The sequence below is a fragment of the Protopterus annectens genome, chromosome 7.part0 (genome assembly GCF_019279795.1).
Source record: "Protopterus annectens isolate FY-2018-M chromosome 7.part0, PAN1.0, whole genome shotgun sequence".
Taxonomy (NCBI): domain Eukaryota; kingdom Metazoa; phylum Chordata; order Ceratodontiformes; family Protopteridae; genus Protopterus; species Protopterus annectens.
Genome location: NC_056739.1, coordinates 1,372,068,845 through 1,372,083,199, shown reverse-complemented (window position 1 = coordinate 1,372,083,199; position 14,355 = coordinate 1,372,068,845).

Genomic DNA, 14,355 nt, shown 5'->3' with positions numbered 1-14,355 from the left:
ATATAGATATTGCTAACATTCTGGAGTATTTGGCAGAGCTTCTACATACAGGCCTGTCCTATTCCTCCATCAAGATACATGCATCAGCTATTTCAGCAGAATACAGCTTTGATCCACCTGTCTTTTCACACCCTCTACTCAGGCAGTTCCTCAGAGGGATCAAGAATGTAAAACCTCCTAGGAAACCACCATTGCCAGCATGGGATTTGAACTTTGTGCTAGAAAAGCTGACACTCCCTCCTTTTGAACCAGCAGCAACAGCAGATCTACAGCACCTGTCATGGAAAACTGCTTTCCTACTGGCAATTACCTCAGCAAGGAGGGTTTCTGAACTTCAGGCCCTAATGGCAGTACAACCCTTCCTAATCTTCCACCAAGATAGGGTGTCCATGAGAACTAATCCTACATTTATGCCTAAAGTGGTATCCAGAGTGTCTTTAAACCAGGCAATCCACCTACCTACCTTCTTCCCCCAAAACAGGGGAAAGAATGCTGCATACCTTGGATGTACATAGACAGCTACGCTACTACCTGGGCAGAACCAAACGTAACAGAAAAACTGACCAGCTTTTAGTAGCCTATGCAACAGGAAGGGAAGGAAAAGCAATTTCCAAACAGACAATCTCCAAATGGATAGGAAATTGCATACGATTCTGTTACTCCTTCCATGGAAAACCAATACAGAACATAAGGCCTCATTCTACAAGGGCAACAGCCACTACCACAGCCTTCTTACGAGGAGTGGCAACCAAGGACATTATTGAGGCGCTACTTGGACCTCCGTGCATACATTTGCCAAGCATTATAATTTACCTCTGTATTCCAGATCCCGAGCAGGGTTTGCCACTGCTGTACTGCAAGGGATCCTAACCACACCATAATTTTGCTTCCTCCTCCCTAGTTGGCTATGGTATTCTCCCCAGTTGTTATGACTGCAGATGCATCCATGAAGGACATAGTACAGTTTTGTACCTACCATAAATGTAGATGTCTGAACTGGATAGCATCTGCAGTCAGGATTACCCTCCCTCCCCTCTGTGGTACTCCTAGGGTATTTACCCTCCTAATAGCTAGCTGGTGGGGAGTCTCTTATGGTGTATTTTTTTGTATATATGTACATACATGCTTATTTTTTGTGTTTGGCTTCTATCTTTTTGGAAACATTGGCATTTATCCAAAATTTAGCCTTCCAAGAGGGCAACTGGCATCTGGGGCAAGAAACACTGAGGAAAATGGGCTGGCTGATGCCTTTATACCAAGACCAGCAGAGATGACGTCGGGTGGAGGCGACATCAGCCCAGACTTTGGAATCCGGCCGACCGAAGGGCTGCCTGACGACAGGACAACCCAGTTGTTATGACTGCAGATGCTATCCAGTTCGGACATCTACATTTATGGTAGGTACAAAACTGTACTTTACGCTTCTACTTGGACAAAACCAAAGCTTTCAGGAAAACTGAGCAATTGTTTGTAGCATATGCTGCAGGAGCACAGGGAAAAGCCATTTCAAAACAGACCATTTCAAAATGGATAGGACACTGTATACATTTCTGCTATACACACCATGGAAAGACTGTACCTAACAGCATTAGGTCTCATTCCACCAGGGCAACAGCCACTTCAACTGCCTATGTCAGAGGAGTACCTACCAAAGACATTTGGAAGCAGCAACTTGGAGTTCTGTACATACCTTTACCAAGCATTGCCATCTGTCTCTTTACTCTATATCCAGAGCTGGCTTTGCCACTGCAGTGCTGCAGGGCCTTATAGCCACTCCTAAGCCTTATAGAACCAGCCACCCTACCTCAGCTTTGGGATTCTACCCAAGTGTAATGACTGCAGCAGTGTAACACGATGAACATAGTACAGTTTTGTACCTACCATAAATGTAGATGTTCGAGTGTATACACTGCTGCAGTCCAGGTTACCCTCCCTCCTTCCCCTCTTACTTGTTGGTATGTACCTAAGTCTTCTACCCTTTACTATCTATGGGGAGTATTTGCTGGTAACTGAAAGTTTTTGATTGCTTTTCATATGTATGTTTTATTAGCAATTTGCATTGTCTACCTTTTTGGGGACACTTGACATATGGGGCAAGAAAAACTGAAGAAAATGGCGTCGGCTGCATTATATGTCACACTGACGTCAAGAGAAGAAGCGACAGCAACCGACGCCGGACCAAGGCTTTGGAACTCAGGCCGACTGAGGTACTGCCTGATGGCAGGATAACCCAAGTGAAATGACTGCAGCAGTGTACACACTCGAACATCTACATGTATGGTAGGTACAAAACTGTACTTTTTTACCTCTGCTGAGCCATAACAAAGAAACTCATTGTGCCGTTTATATCCTGCTGCAGTGCACTGAGTGTGTCTTGAGTGACACATGTCTGTGAATAGTGAGACTGTAAGTACTGCAGCTCAGATGGTCTCCATCCTCTTCCTGATACGTAGTGCCAAAGGCTTCTTTGAATTTGGCTGTGCATTCTCATAACTACAGTCTATGAGCAGGAGTGTTACTTGTGCTGGCATTTCCTTACCTGCTACTTATGATGTGTATTTGGCACAACAGTGTCTATCTGGGTATCTGGCCACATCAGCTGTGTACATCTCAGCACTGGTTAGGGGGTTCATATTAGTCCAAAAGGAGAGTGAAACTGGATGTAACAAACTTCTCACCTGGTCATACTAAGCTGGAAATGCACTGATGGTCCTTGATCATGATGGTGTTAGAAGACCATTAACAAGCCCACTGTATCTTACCACTTTATATAAGACCTCTAGGACTTGCCTTAAGTTGCAAAAATATGAAAACAAAACAGTAGTCCAGTGAACATTCCAACTAGCATACTGCATTTATTTATTTATTTGTTCTTTCATTCATTCATTTGTGTTTGTTGATCACGATGGATAATGTAGCATATCCTCAGCTGGTCGTCTGATTCTCTTGTTGTTTGTCTTAAAAAGAAATGTTTTCATTTCAGGTTCTATTTTCATCATCTAGTAACTAACAAATACCTTTCAGACTCCCATGTCATTCAAAGACTGCCTAGATCCCGTACCTTCGCAAGCACCTTTGCCATTCCCCCAGCCCCCAACACACACACACACACACACACACACACACACACACACACACACACACACACACACACACACACACACACACACACACACACACACTTAATGAGATTCCTACCTCTACTCACTCCTCACAGTCATGTCCCTCTTTGGTGGTATCCAGTGAGATTTTTCTTGTACTCTATTTGTTGGTGAACATCTGATAACATCTGAACAAACTCTGTGGCAGTAAACACTGATATTTGGAGGAAAACAGTGTGCCTGGGTTAAACCCACATAGAAGTGGTGAGAATTTGCAAGGTCTGCACTTTACAGTGAGCCACCTTACTCTCCAGTGTGGAGTGCTGCTCAAGGTCTGCACTGTACAGTGAGCCCACCTTACTCTCCAGTGTGGAGTGCTGCTCAAGGTCTGCACTGTACAGTGAGCCACCTTACTCTCCAGTGTGGAGTGCTGCTCAAGGTCTGCACTGTACAGTGAGCCACCTTACTCTCCAGTGTGGAGTGCTGCTCAAGGTCTGCACTGTACAGTGAGCCCACCTTACTCTCCAGTGTGGAGTGCTGCTCAAGGTCTGCACTGTACAGTGAGCCCACCTTACTCTCCAGTGTGGAGTGCTGCTCAAGGTCTGCACTGTACAGTGAGCCCACCTTACTCTCCAGTGTGGAGTGCTGCCAGTTCCAGTAAATGCTAGTTGATTGGCTAGTATAGTTGATTTAGTGGTGAAACACAGTATTATGCTGCTGTACTCAGGACTCATAGAAAATGCCCCTTATTTGCACTGATCTGTTAAAAGGTTGGCTTATCAACAGTTCATGTTTGGATACTGCTTGTATTATCTCAAAATACGTAATCTTACCAAAAAATTAGCACACGTCTGTTTTAATGTCAGCCTGTCTGCTTTCACAACATTTCAGACATTAAAGTTTTATTCCTTGTAATGTTTCTAAATCAGTGCTGTTTTCATAACACTTCTAGCATTACAGTTTAATCGCTGTAATCTTTTTATCACACATGTAGCCCATATCTGGTATTGGAATGCATTTAATTATATTTATGTTTGCAGATACAATCATGAAAGTAGAGCAGAGCTTTGTGTCTGGCACTGTCATTACACAGGGTTACCTGGAGTCATTTCCTGTTAGAAAAAATGTCGGCAAGGAATAGAAAACTCTCCAAACCATTCAGTATGTGCACAGTAGGTTATTTAATCCCTATATGGATGTGTGTTATCAGGACATTAGCAAAGCTCCGATGTTACGCTAATGCAGCAAAAAGCTTGGGTTTGTAGAAAGGTATGCAATTAGTCTGATATGCAAATAGTGTTTTAATGTATAAAAATTATTTTCAACCAACTGAAAGTAAGGGATCTATAAATCTGTGCTTTGAAGTGAAGCTGTTTTGGTTTGTACGTTAACGATAGAAACCAAGGAATAGGATTCATGTAGATTCCATTTTTTTATGTAGAGTAGGGTTATGCTTTATGGTACAGATATGTTTTATGTAAACTTTCACCCAAACGCTAACCCATGAAGTACTGCTACAGAGAAGAACACCCAAAATTCCATAGAAACTCCATATAATTGCAGTTCTGTAGTGCTACAGTACCCTTGCCATAATGCTTCTTAAACATCCCTTATTATGCAGTTGATTTCCATTGCTGGTTTACCATAGCTTTGTACATCTTGCAAATTGCAACAGAACCCTCTGGTGAAAAGGTCACATGCCTTTAAACAGCTGCATAGAAGGGGAGTAATACAGGCCAAGTAGGTAGTAGCCAGAGATGTGGCTCATGCTTTCAGTATAAGACTGGCTGCCATCGAATGACTACATGTAATGTACTACAAGAGAGCCGATTTTTGCCTTCTGAAACAACACTGCCCTGGTTTGAGCTATAATATATACATATATAAGTACATATGTAAATACAAATAATATACATATATATAAGTAATACATCTAATACCAGTCCTTACATCACCCCTGAGAGTGGTACAATATAGCAACATACTCAAGGGCAAATTAGAGTAAACACATCACACTGATGTATGCTATGCAACAGTGTAGGCTGAGTGACAGTTGTGAATCATAAATGTCAGTCGGTGCTGGCTGAGTGACATTCGCTAGTTGCACTCTTACTCTGCCAGTTGTACAGCCAACAAAACAGTGCTTGTACTAATCTGCACCATGTATTCTGTTTTCACAAACTCATCCTTGAGTCTTCACATCTACTTGTAATTAGCTGAGAGAGAGATAAAGCCCAGACTAAAACACAAGCGATTTGAGTTTCGCTAGCAGTCAAGCATCTGCTGGAGTTGGTGTGAGGTGGACAAAAACAACAAGGCTTGCTTGCTGATCTCTTCTTTGGGGGAAGGTGTGAGGGCATGTTGGAGACATGGCTGTGGCACCCAAGGACTAGTAGTGTTACCAATGTTGTACAGCCTTCAGTGGAAATGCATGATGGGGGCAGGCAGCCTGAAGACTTGTCATCATGTAGGCAGGCGATGAATACTTTGGTAACCATTTCACAGCCTCCTGTGATGTCAGTGCAACATGTCCGAGAATTATTATTGTACGCACAAGTTAAAATCTGATTTCCATGTGCTGCAGTGTAGGCTGTCAGGCCCACATGTATCCTACTTTGTCAAGTTTGTGGGGGTGGCTGCTAACCATGAACTGGTAGGGGTAATAAGTACTGATCAGACCATTTACAAAATTATGTGGTACTTGGGGAGAGTTTGGACTTAAGGGAGCCACGTCATCTACCCTATGACACAAGGGGCTTTTGTTTACTTGGTGATTTTCTCATTCAGGAGGTGTCAAAGGAGGAAATGGGCAACAATATGAAATATTCTAGCCTTTGTTTGTCCAATTTTGGGTTTTCTCTAAACCTTACCAAATCAAGTCTTGCACCAGATAGGGTAAAATAATTTCTGGGAGTCTTAATGAATGCAGAGCAGATCAAACTGTTCCTCCCATGGACAATACCACAGAAGTGGGCCATTTTATGTCTGGAGATGTTTGATGTATGTTATTATGTATTTATTTATTTATTTGCTGTTTGTTAACCGGGATAGTCCACTGGGCCTTGCAGAGCCCATTTGTAGTGGAGGCCCGGGTAGAAAAGCTCCTCAGTACAATAAGTAATACAATTCAACATAACGTTATGTACATTGATTAGCAATTTTTTAGTAATAACAGAGTTAGAATCACCTTCAGAACAAATTAAATTATATACAATGTTATACAGTGAGTACAGCTTTTTAAGAATAGTCATAACTACTGAGAATGTCAGCATTATAGCATAATGAATGTATAGATAAAACACACAGTAAAGACAATAGGGGATAGTGTGTCCTAAGAGATAGGTTTCTTTTTTTGTGGGGGTCTGAGTGCAAGAACAATTCCAGGTGGCAGATAAGTAAGTGTGGAGAGAAGTTTTGAAGTGGGCAGGATTTTGGATTGTTCTGATAGCTAGTGGGAGAACATTCCAGTTCTTGGCTAAGGAGTAGGAGAAAAGAAATTGTCCAGGTGGCAGGTTAGGTTTGTGAACCTGAAGAAGTTGTTGATTCTCAGATCTGTGGGACCTATTAGGGAGATATAAAGTAAAGACAGAGCTAGGGACAGGACATTCAGAAGGTTTGTAGATAAGCTTGTGAGCAGTAGTTAGTTAGTTGCAGATAGTTGAGGTAGTTTGGAGGTTCGAGCCATTTTAGTGAGAGAAGAGCAGTGCAGTGATGGAAGCGGTTTGTGGAGTTTGTGGTGAATTTAGCAATTTTATTATAACAAGTTTCGAGCTTAGTTTTTAGAGTGGTTTGGAGGTTAGTGAGTAGAGGGGCACCATACATTAGGGAAGGAAATAGGTAAGTAGAGGCAAGTGTTTATTTGGAAGAGGGGATGAGGAATTGGTTGTGTCTATAATGCATTCCGAGTTTTTTATGTTTTTTTTTTTTTTATGTTTTGTTGCAGATGAGTATCAAATTTCAGCTGTTCATCTATGGTTACTCCCAGAAGTTTTGTTTGGCTGACAAATCTCTATTTGGGTGTTGGACTGGGAGAAGATATTAAACATATAAATGGTAGCAGTGCATATCTGTACCTATTTAGTAAAATATAAAGAGTTTAAGTACTGAATGTTTGCTGTTTTCAGTTATGGTACCTCTGGACTTTCTGCTAGTAGTTTGTGATTGAGGATGTATGTACTGTTTGGTAGTTCTTTTCAAACTCGAGCCAGTAGACAGCCATTTCATCCCAAATATTTCTGAAGTGAGAAGGCTACATGTCAACCATCCCTGGACATAGTACACCTCAGGAAGATCCAGTATATCCAAAAAAGCCTTGAGAACAGAATAGTCACCAATTCAACAAGATCCTACTTCAGACTCCCTCCCTCAATTAGGAAATCAAATGGTTACCCTGGCAGGGCCTAAGAACTCATGAGGATAACATCTTGATCCCGAAGGACATGCAGACATTAACCATAGATGCCTGAGATCCAGCTTGTGGTACTTACATGGACCATATCAATACTCAGGGTACTTGGAGCCCTTCCGTGGCCTTCATTTTAATTCTTTGACTTTGATATCCAGGATCCTAAAATTCATTACAAACAGCATCCCTCCCATGTGGTACCAGTATGCAAGTTGGCAGTGATTCCCTGTGGCAAAAATGAGATCAGTAAACTGTAAGTGCTGCGAATCTTACACAAATGTTTAGGCTGTGATATTGAGGAAGGTTCTCTATACTCCAAGGTACTGTGATCGTCAAGTGAGTATATAGTAGCAGCATGGTTATGGAGTGTAATGTTATCTGTGACAAGGGTGGTACGGGCACCAACATCAGGTGGTGCTGGACATCTCTGCAAAAATACTTTTAAGTGACTTTAGACTTTTTAAGTCAAGGTGAGGGACCACATTTTTGTGATCATATCAATTGCTGCTTTATCACTTTTCCATTATTTAACCCATCCTGGGACTTAGCCTGTCTCCTAACTCTTTGCATACAGGCATCTAATGTGCCCTCAGGCCTGCATGTAGTAGAGGACATACTGATTAGGTTCTGGGTTGGTAATCTTGAATCGAAGTTCGATCCAGTGTATTCAGTACCTGATGAGGAATGGGAAGCACCCTGCAGTACAATAAGCTGACCTGTTTGTCTCAAGGGATAACTTTATTTTTATTTATTTATTTATTTATGTATGTATGTATGTATGTATGTATTTTACCTTTGTTAACTGGGAAAGTCTGACTGGACACAGGTCCATTTTCAGCAGAGGCCAGAGGAGATAAGCTCCAAGAAAACACATAGAATACAAGTATATTACAAAAATCTTACATTGCAGAACATGAGAGCATTCATTGCATAAACAGAAAAAAAATTACATATACAATGTGGCAGAGATTAACAAATCATACAATAATCAATCACTGAGGTATAGAATATCAAAAAGAAACAGTTTTTAGTTTTCAGGAGACAAACTGTCCACGAATAGCTGAGATTCTGAGATACTATCTTGTTAAGGATTAGCCTAGTGAGTGGCATGAGCATAGCCAATTATTTTGATAATGGGTTTTTAGGAGTTTTTTAAAATGAGAAGTGGAGGTGGTAAAAGTTATCTGGCTTGGTAGAGTGTTCCATTTTTTGGCAATGGTGCTGGCAAAAAGGGATTTGCCAGCATCATTTCTGTGCTTGATGACAGTTATGAGGTTCTGGTTGCTGGATTTAAGGAGTCTAGTGGGTATGTGTGGTTGTATGAGTTGCTGAAATGCGGTGGTTAGGTCAGGAAAGTAGTAGAGTTTGTGTGCAGTAGATAGTTGATTGAGTAGTAGCATATGAGGCAGCTCCAGCCAGTTGAGTTGCTTAAGTGATGGACAGTGATGGGACCTATATGAGGCTTCGGTAGCAAATTTGGCGATCTTGTTGTAGCAAGATTCCATTGTTTTTAGGTCGGATTGGCAGAGATTGGTCAAGATTGAAGAGGCGTAAAGGAGGATGGATAGAAGCTGGGTCCTTGCAATGGTTGCTTTGGTGATTTTAGACATAAAGTGTTTATTCCTGTAGAGGAATCCAAGATTTTTGTTAACTTTCTTGATGGTTTGTGCAATATGGATGTTGAATTTAAGATTATTGTCTATTTCTACACCTAGCAATTTAGTGTGTGTGGTTAGGCTGATTTGAATGTTGTCTTTGGATCTGATGGAGAAATTATCATTTAGAGGTGGTGGTTTTCCTGGGCCAAAGAGAATAAGTTTGTTTTTTGGGGGAATGAGAAGAAGTTTGATATTGGTGAACCACGATTCTGCTAGAGTAAAGTTGTTTTGGGTTAGGGATTGCAGTTCATATAGAGTAGGGGCAGTGCAAATAAGGGTAGTGTCATCTGTGTATTGTACTATTGATGCAGAGGGTGAGGATGAAGAGATGTGGTTAGTAAATGGAGAGAACAGTAAGGGACCAAGAATAGACCCTTGAGGGACTCCTATGGTAACTGAAAACAGGGGGGACAGTTGGTCTTTCCAGAGAACTGCTTGCTGATGGCCTGATAAGTAGCTGTTGAGCCAATATATAGAGGGGAGGCTTATGTTTAGGGTAGATAGAGTTTTAAGAAGAATACTGTGGTTAACCATATCAAAGGCTTTTGATAAGTCTAAGAATATGGAGGATAAACCACTGAAAACCAGCTGAGAGAATCCAAGAATTAGTATAAATGCTATAGAACCTGGTCAGTGACCACTCAAAGACCACCAGGATATAATTTCAACCACCAGAATTTATTGAAGCGCTTTTCGTCTGCTTCATAAGCAGACTTCTTCAGAATACATTAAGAGCAGTCCAACCTACTACATTTAAAACCCTAAATTGGTCATCAATTAAATGTACTAAGTGTTAATTAAATGCCTTAAAGGCAAAAAAACTAAGTACAAAGTTCCTCACAGTCAATAAATTTGACATTACTTCATAAAATATACACAGAACTGTCATAATGTTTTTCAAGTGTCTAAATACAAAAACTACGTGTATATGTTGAAAGAAATTAAATGTTGTGTCAGTGAATTAAAATACTGATAAAACCTGATAAAACAGGTGGACTATGAAATATAAAAATAAAACTTATAAGAATATTATAAAAAATATATCAATAGGGATGCAAATGGAATTAAACAAATCCTAAATATAATAAAATAAATTATAACGTTCATTTACATAGTTAGTTAAACAAAAAAATGCACCCAGTTCATAGTTCCTTATCAGGGTGCTATATAAAAGTAAGAGCATATGTCCAAATACAATGCATTTTAGAAAAAATCTAAATACACGAGTATAAATACCCGTACCACAAATGCCCCTAGAAAATATGTACTAGTAACAACACTAATGCCTACAACTACCTTTTAAGACTTAAAATACTCAACAAACAAGATATGGAACATGCTTCATTAAGACCTGGGAAATGGCAAGCTTCCAACCTAATCTGCCAATGTAGTTCAAGTGCCAATAACTTTAATGAGGCTGGGCCACCTCTATTATCAACAACTAGCTGGTCTATAGCTATGAATTTGAACTGATGGGTGGGGAATTCCACAACGTGTTTAGCAAGGGCATTCGTTAATTTATGTTTTTTAATAGCGTACTGATGTTCATAAATACGCTCCCTGAACTTGCGTTCAGTCTTCCCCACATAGAATGCCGAACAATTTTGGCATAACGCTAAGTATACCAACATCTTAGAGTTGCAGTTGTTCCTATGTTTCAATTTATACTCTTGGTTGTTGACAGAGAATCTACTAGATTCAATAATGTAATTACAAAAATTGCAGGCATGGCATTTGAACATTCCCGGGGATCTTGTAATAGGGGGTTTCATCTCAAACCAGGACTTAAGATTCTTGTCCTTCCTATAAGTCACCTTTGGAGTTAGACCTAATTTAGCAGAAACCCCTGGGTCCGCTCTGAACAATTTCCAGTTCTTCCTGACAATATCCCACAAAATGTCACTTGTCACCCAGGGGTGTATTAGTATTATTATTATTTATTAATTAATAGGTTATTAGTATTAGATTCATTTTAAGGTAATGAACATATGTATTTTATTCATTATTTTAATATTAATGAGGCCGTTTGTTTATTGGCTTAATTTAAATGTCTAACGAAATATTCATTGGTCAGTGGGTTATTAGAACCAGTATATATAGATTAATTTAATGGTAGTTTATTGTCTGATGAAGTCCAAGTGGCTTGGATGAAAACGCTTGTAAACTGTTTTGTCGAAATTGCGTTTATGTGATTGTCTGTGGAGTTTGGTTCTTTCATTAAAAGCATTTTGAAGAGGATATACGGTTTTTCCAGTTTTCCTTGGCTTGCAGCACTTTATCGTTGTTTAATACTTAGCGTTATGCCAAAATTGTTCGGCATTCTATGAGGGGAAGACTGAACGCAAGTTCAGGGAGCGTATTTATGAACATCAGTACGCTATTAAAAAACATAAATTAACGAATGCCCTTGCTAAACACGTTGTGGAATTCCCCACCCATCAGTTCAAATTCATAGCTATAGACCAGCTAGTTGTTTAAAATAGAGGTGGCCCAGCCTCATTAAAGTTATTGGCACTTGAACTACATTGGCAGATTAGGTTGGAAGCTTACCATTTCCCAGGTCTCAATGAAGCATGTTCCATATCTTGTTTGTTGAGTATTTTAAGTCTTAAAAGGTAGTTGTGGGCATTAGTGTTTTTATTAGTACATATTTTCTAGGGGCATTTGTGGTACGGGTGGATATTTATTTATACTCGTGTATATAGATTTGTTCTAAAACGCATTGTATTTGGACATATGCATTTATTTTCATATAGCACCCTGATAAGGAACAATGAACTGGGTGCATTTTTTTGTTTAACTAACTATTTAAATGAATGTTATAATTTATTTTATTATATTTAGGATTTGTTTAATTCCATTTGCATCCCTATTGATATTTTCATAATATTCTTATAAGATTTATTTCTATATTTTATAGTCCACCTGTTTTATTAGGTTTTATTAGTATTTCAATTCACTGATACAATATTTAATTTATTTAATTTTTATTCAACGTATACACGTAGTTTTTGTATTTTGACACTTGAAAAACAGTATGATAGTTCTGTGTATATTCTATGAAGTAATGTCAAATTTATTGACTGTGAGGAACTTTGTACTTAGTTTTTTTGCCTTTAAGGCATTTAATTAACACTTAGTACATTTAATTGATGACCAATTTAGGGTTTTAAATGTAGTAGGTTGGATTGCTCTTAATGTATTCTGAAGAAGTCTGCTTATGAAGCAGACGAAAAGCGCTTCAATAAATTCTGGTGGTTGAAATTATATCCTGGTGGTCTTTGAGTGGTCATTGACCAGGTTTTACAGCATTTATATTAATTCTTGGATTCTCCCAGCTGTTTTTCAGTGGTTTGTTTTGAAAGTATCCTGTGGAACTTGCTGTTTTCCTTAATATGGAGGATAAAAACAGCCCCTTGTTTCTGTGGTGGTGAACTATATTCGTGAATGATAGAAGAGCTGTGGTGGTGCTGTGGGTAGGTCTAAGCCATGTTGTGAAATGGAGAGAAGGTTGTTATCCTTGAGGTACTGCATTAGTTGAGTGTGAACCACTCTTTCTAATATTTTTGACAAAGGTGATGGGATTGCTATCGGATGATAATTGGTCAGCTCTAAGGAGTTACCTCCTTTGTGCAGTGGAATGATATGTGAGGTTTTCCAGGAGGTGGGTACTTTACGTTCTAGTAGTGATCTATTTATGAGAATTGAGACAGGGTAGGCTATGGCATCAGCTGATGTCTGAAGGAAGTCTGCTTGTAGACTATCAGCTGTTAGCGTGGTTGAATTACATTTTTTAAGGAGTTTAGAAATTACCTTGGTGGACATGGAGTGAAGGTTGAATTTGGGGGCATTGGATTGAGTAGTGGGGTGGGTTGGGGTCTTTATTGGTGTGGGGCTACTAGTACTGTTTTGGGCATTGGCCAGGGTCTGGACAGTAGCTGTAATAAATTTGTTAAATTGTGTGGGAATGTCTTCAAGGTTATTAGGTAGCACTGGGGATGGGGTGGTGGTTTTTCCTAGGTGGAGTGTGGCATTTAGTGTAGCCCAGAACTTTGAGGGGTTATGAGCATATTTATCTTGCATGTTTTTATAGTAATTAGCTTTGTCTAGTTTGATTTGCTTTTTGGTTTTGTTTTGGAGTTATAGATAGTTTTGTCTGAGACTTATGGTTTTATTTTTCTGATATTGAGTCCAGGCCATGTCCCTTTCTTTCATTTTAGTTTTAGGGTTTTTAGTGAGCCATGGGGCATAGTTAGTTTTTATTCTAATGGTACGGGAGGGTGCATGATGATTTAGGATTTTTAGGAAGGTTGTAGTAAAATGTTCAACGGCTTTGTCTAGAGGTAATTGTTTTAGGGGGGCCCAATTGAAACTTTTTAGCTCTTGGATGATGGATAACTGGCAGTTAAAGTACTAATGCTGCAGGTACCCATGTGATTTGATATAGGTAATAAATGTATTCTTTGACTTTTAGAGTAGAGGTCTCCTCTTTGGATACATATCCATTCTCTAAACCTGTAAAGTGTTGCAGTAGGTCAAAAAGGATGAAACAAAGCACATCTTAATAGCCTTCCTACAATCAAGGCAACCATGATGTTCATCATATTACATTGCTGCAGTCATTACACTTGGGTTATCCTGCCGTCAGGCGGTCCCACAGTCAGCCAGAGTTCCAAAGTCTTGGTCCAGCGTCGTTTGCTGTCACCTCCTCCCTGACGTCAGTGCAACAGGGGTATATAAGATGAAGCCAACGCCATTTTCTTCAGTCTTTCTTGCCACGCGGTGCCCGAAGCAGAAGCAGTTTGCAAGTGCCGCTCGGCCGACTCCTGAGATTTTCATTCCAAATCCAGAACTGAAGTCTTCTAAAAAAGCTAAGTACCCCGTTGGGGAAACTTTTTCTTGCCTCAGACCGAAGTCAGTAAAAGTTAATAACTGTATCTCTTGTAGGAAGCAAATACCTCATAAGGATTTCCACTCCTATTGTATTCCATGCCTAGGTCCTGACCACGATGTCACTGTTTTTCGGTTTTGTGCTAGGTTTAACAAGCGCACTATTAAACATCAGTTTGATTTTGCCCGACATTATTTTGGCAGAAAATTCAATTACACCATGCCGTCGGAAATTCCCGACGACCGCAATGCATAAAAAGCGCAAGGATAAGGACAGGCATCAGAGGCCCAAAACTGACGA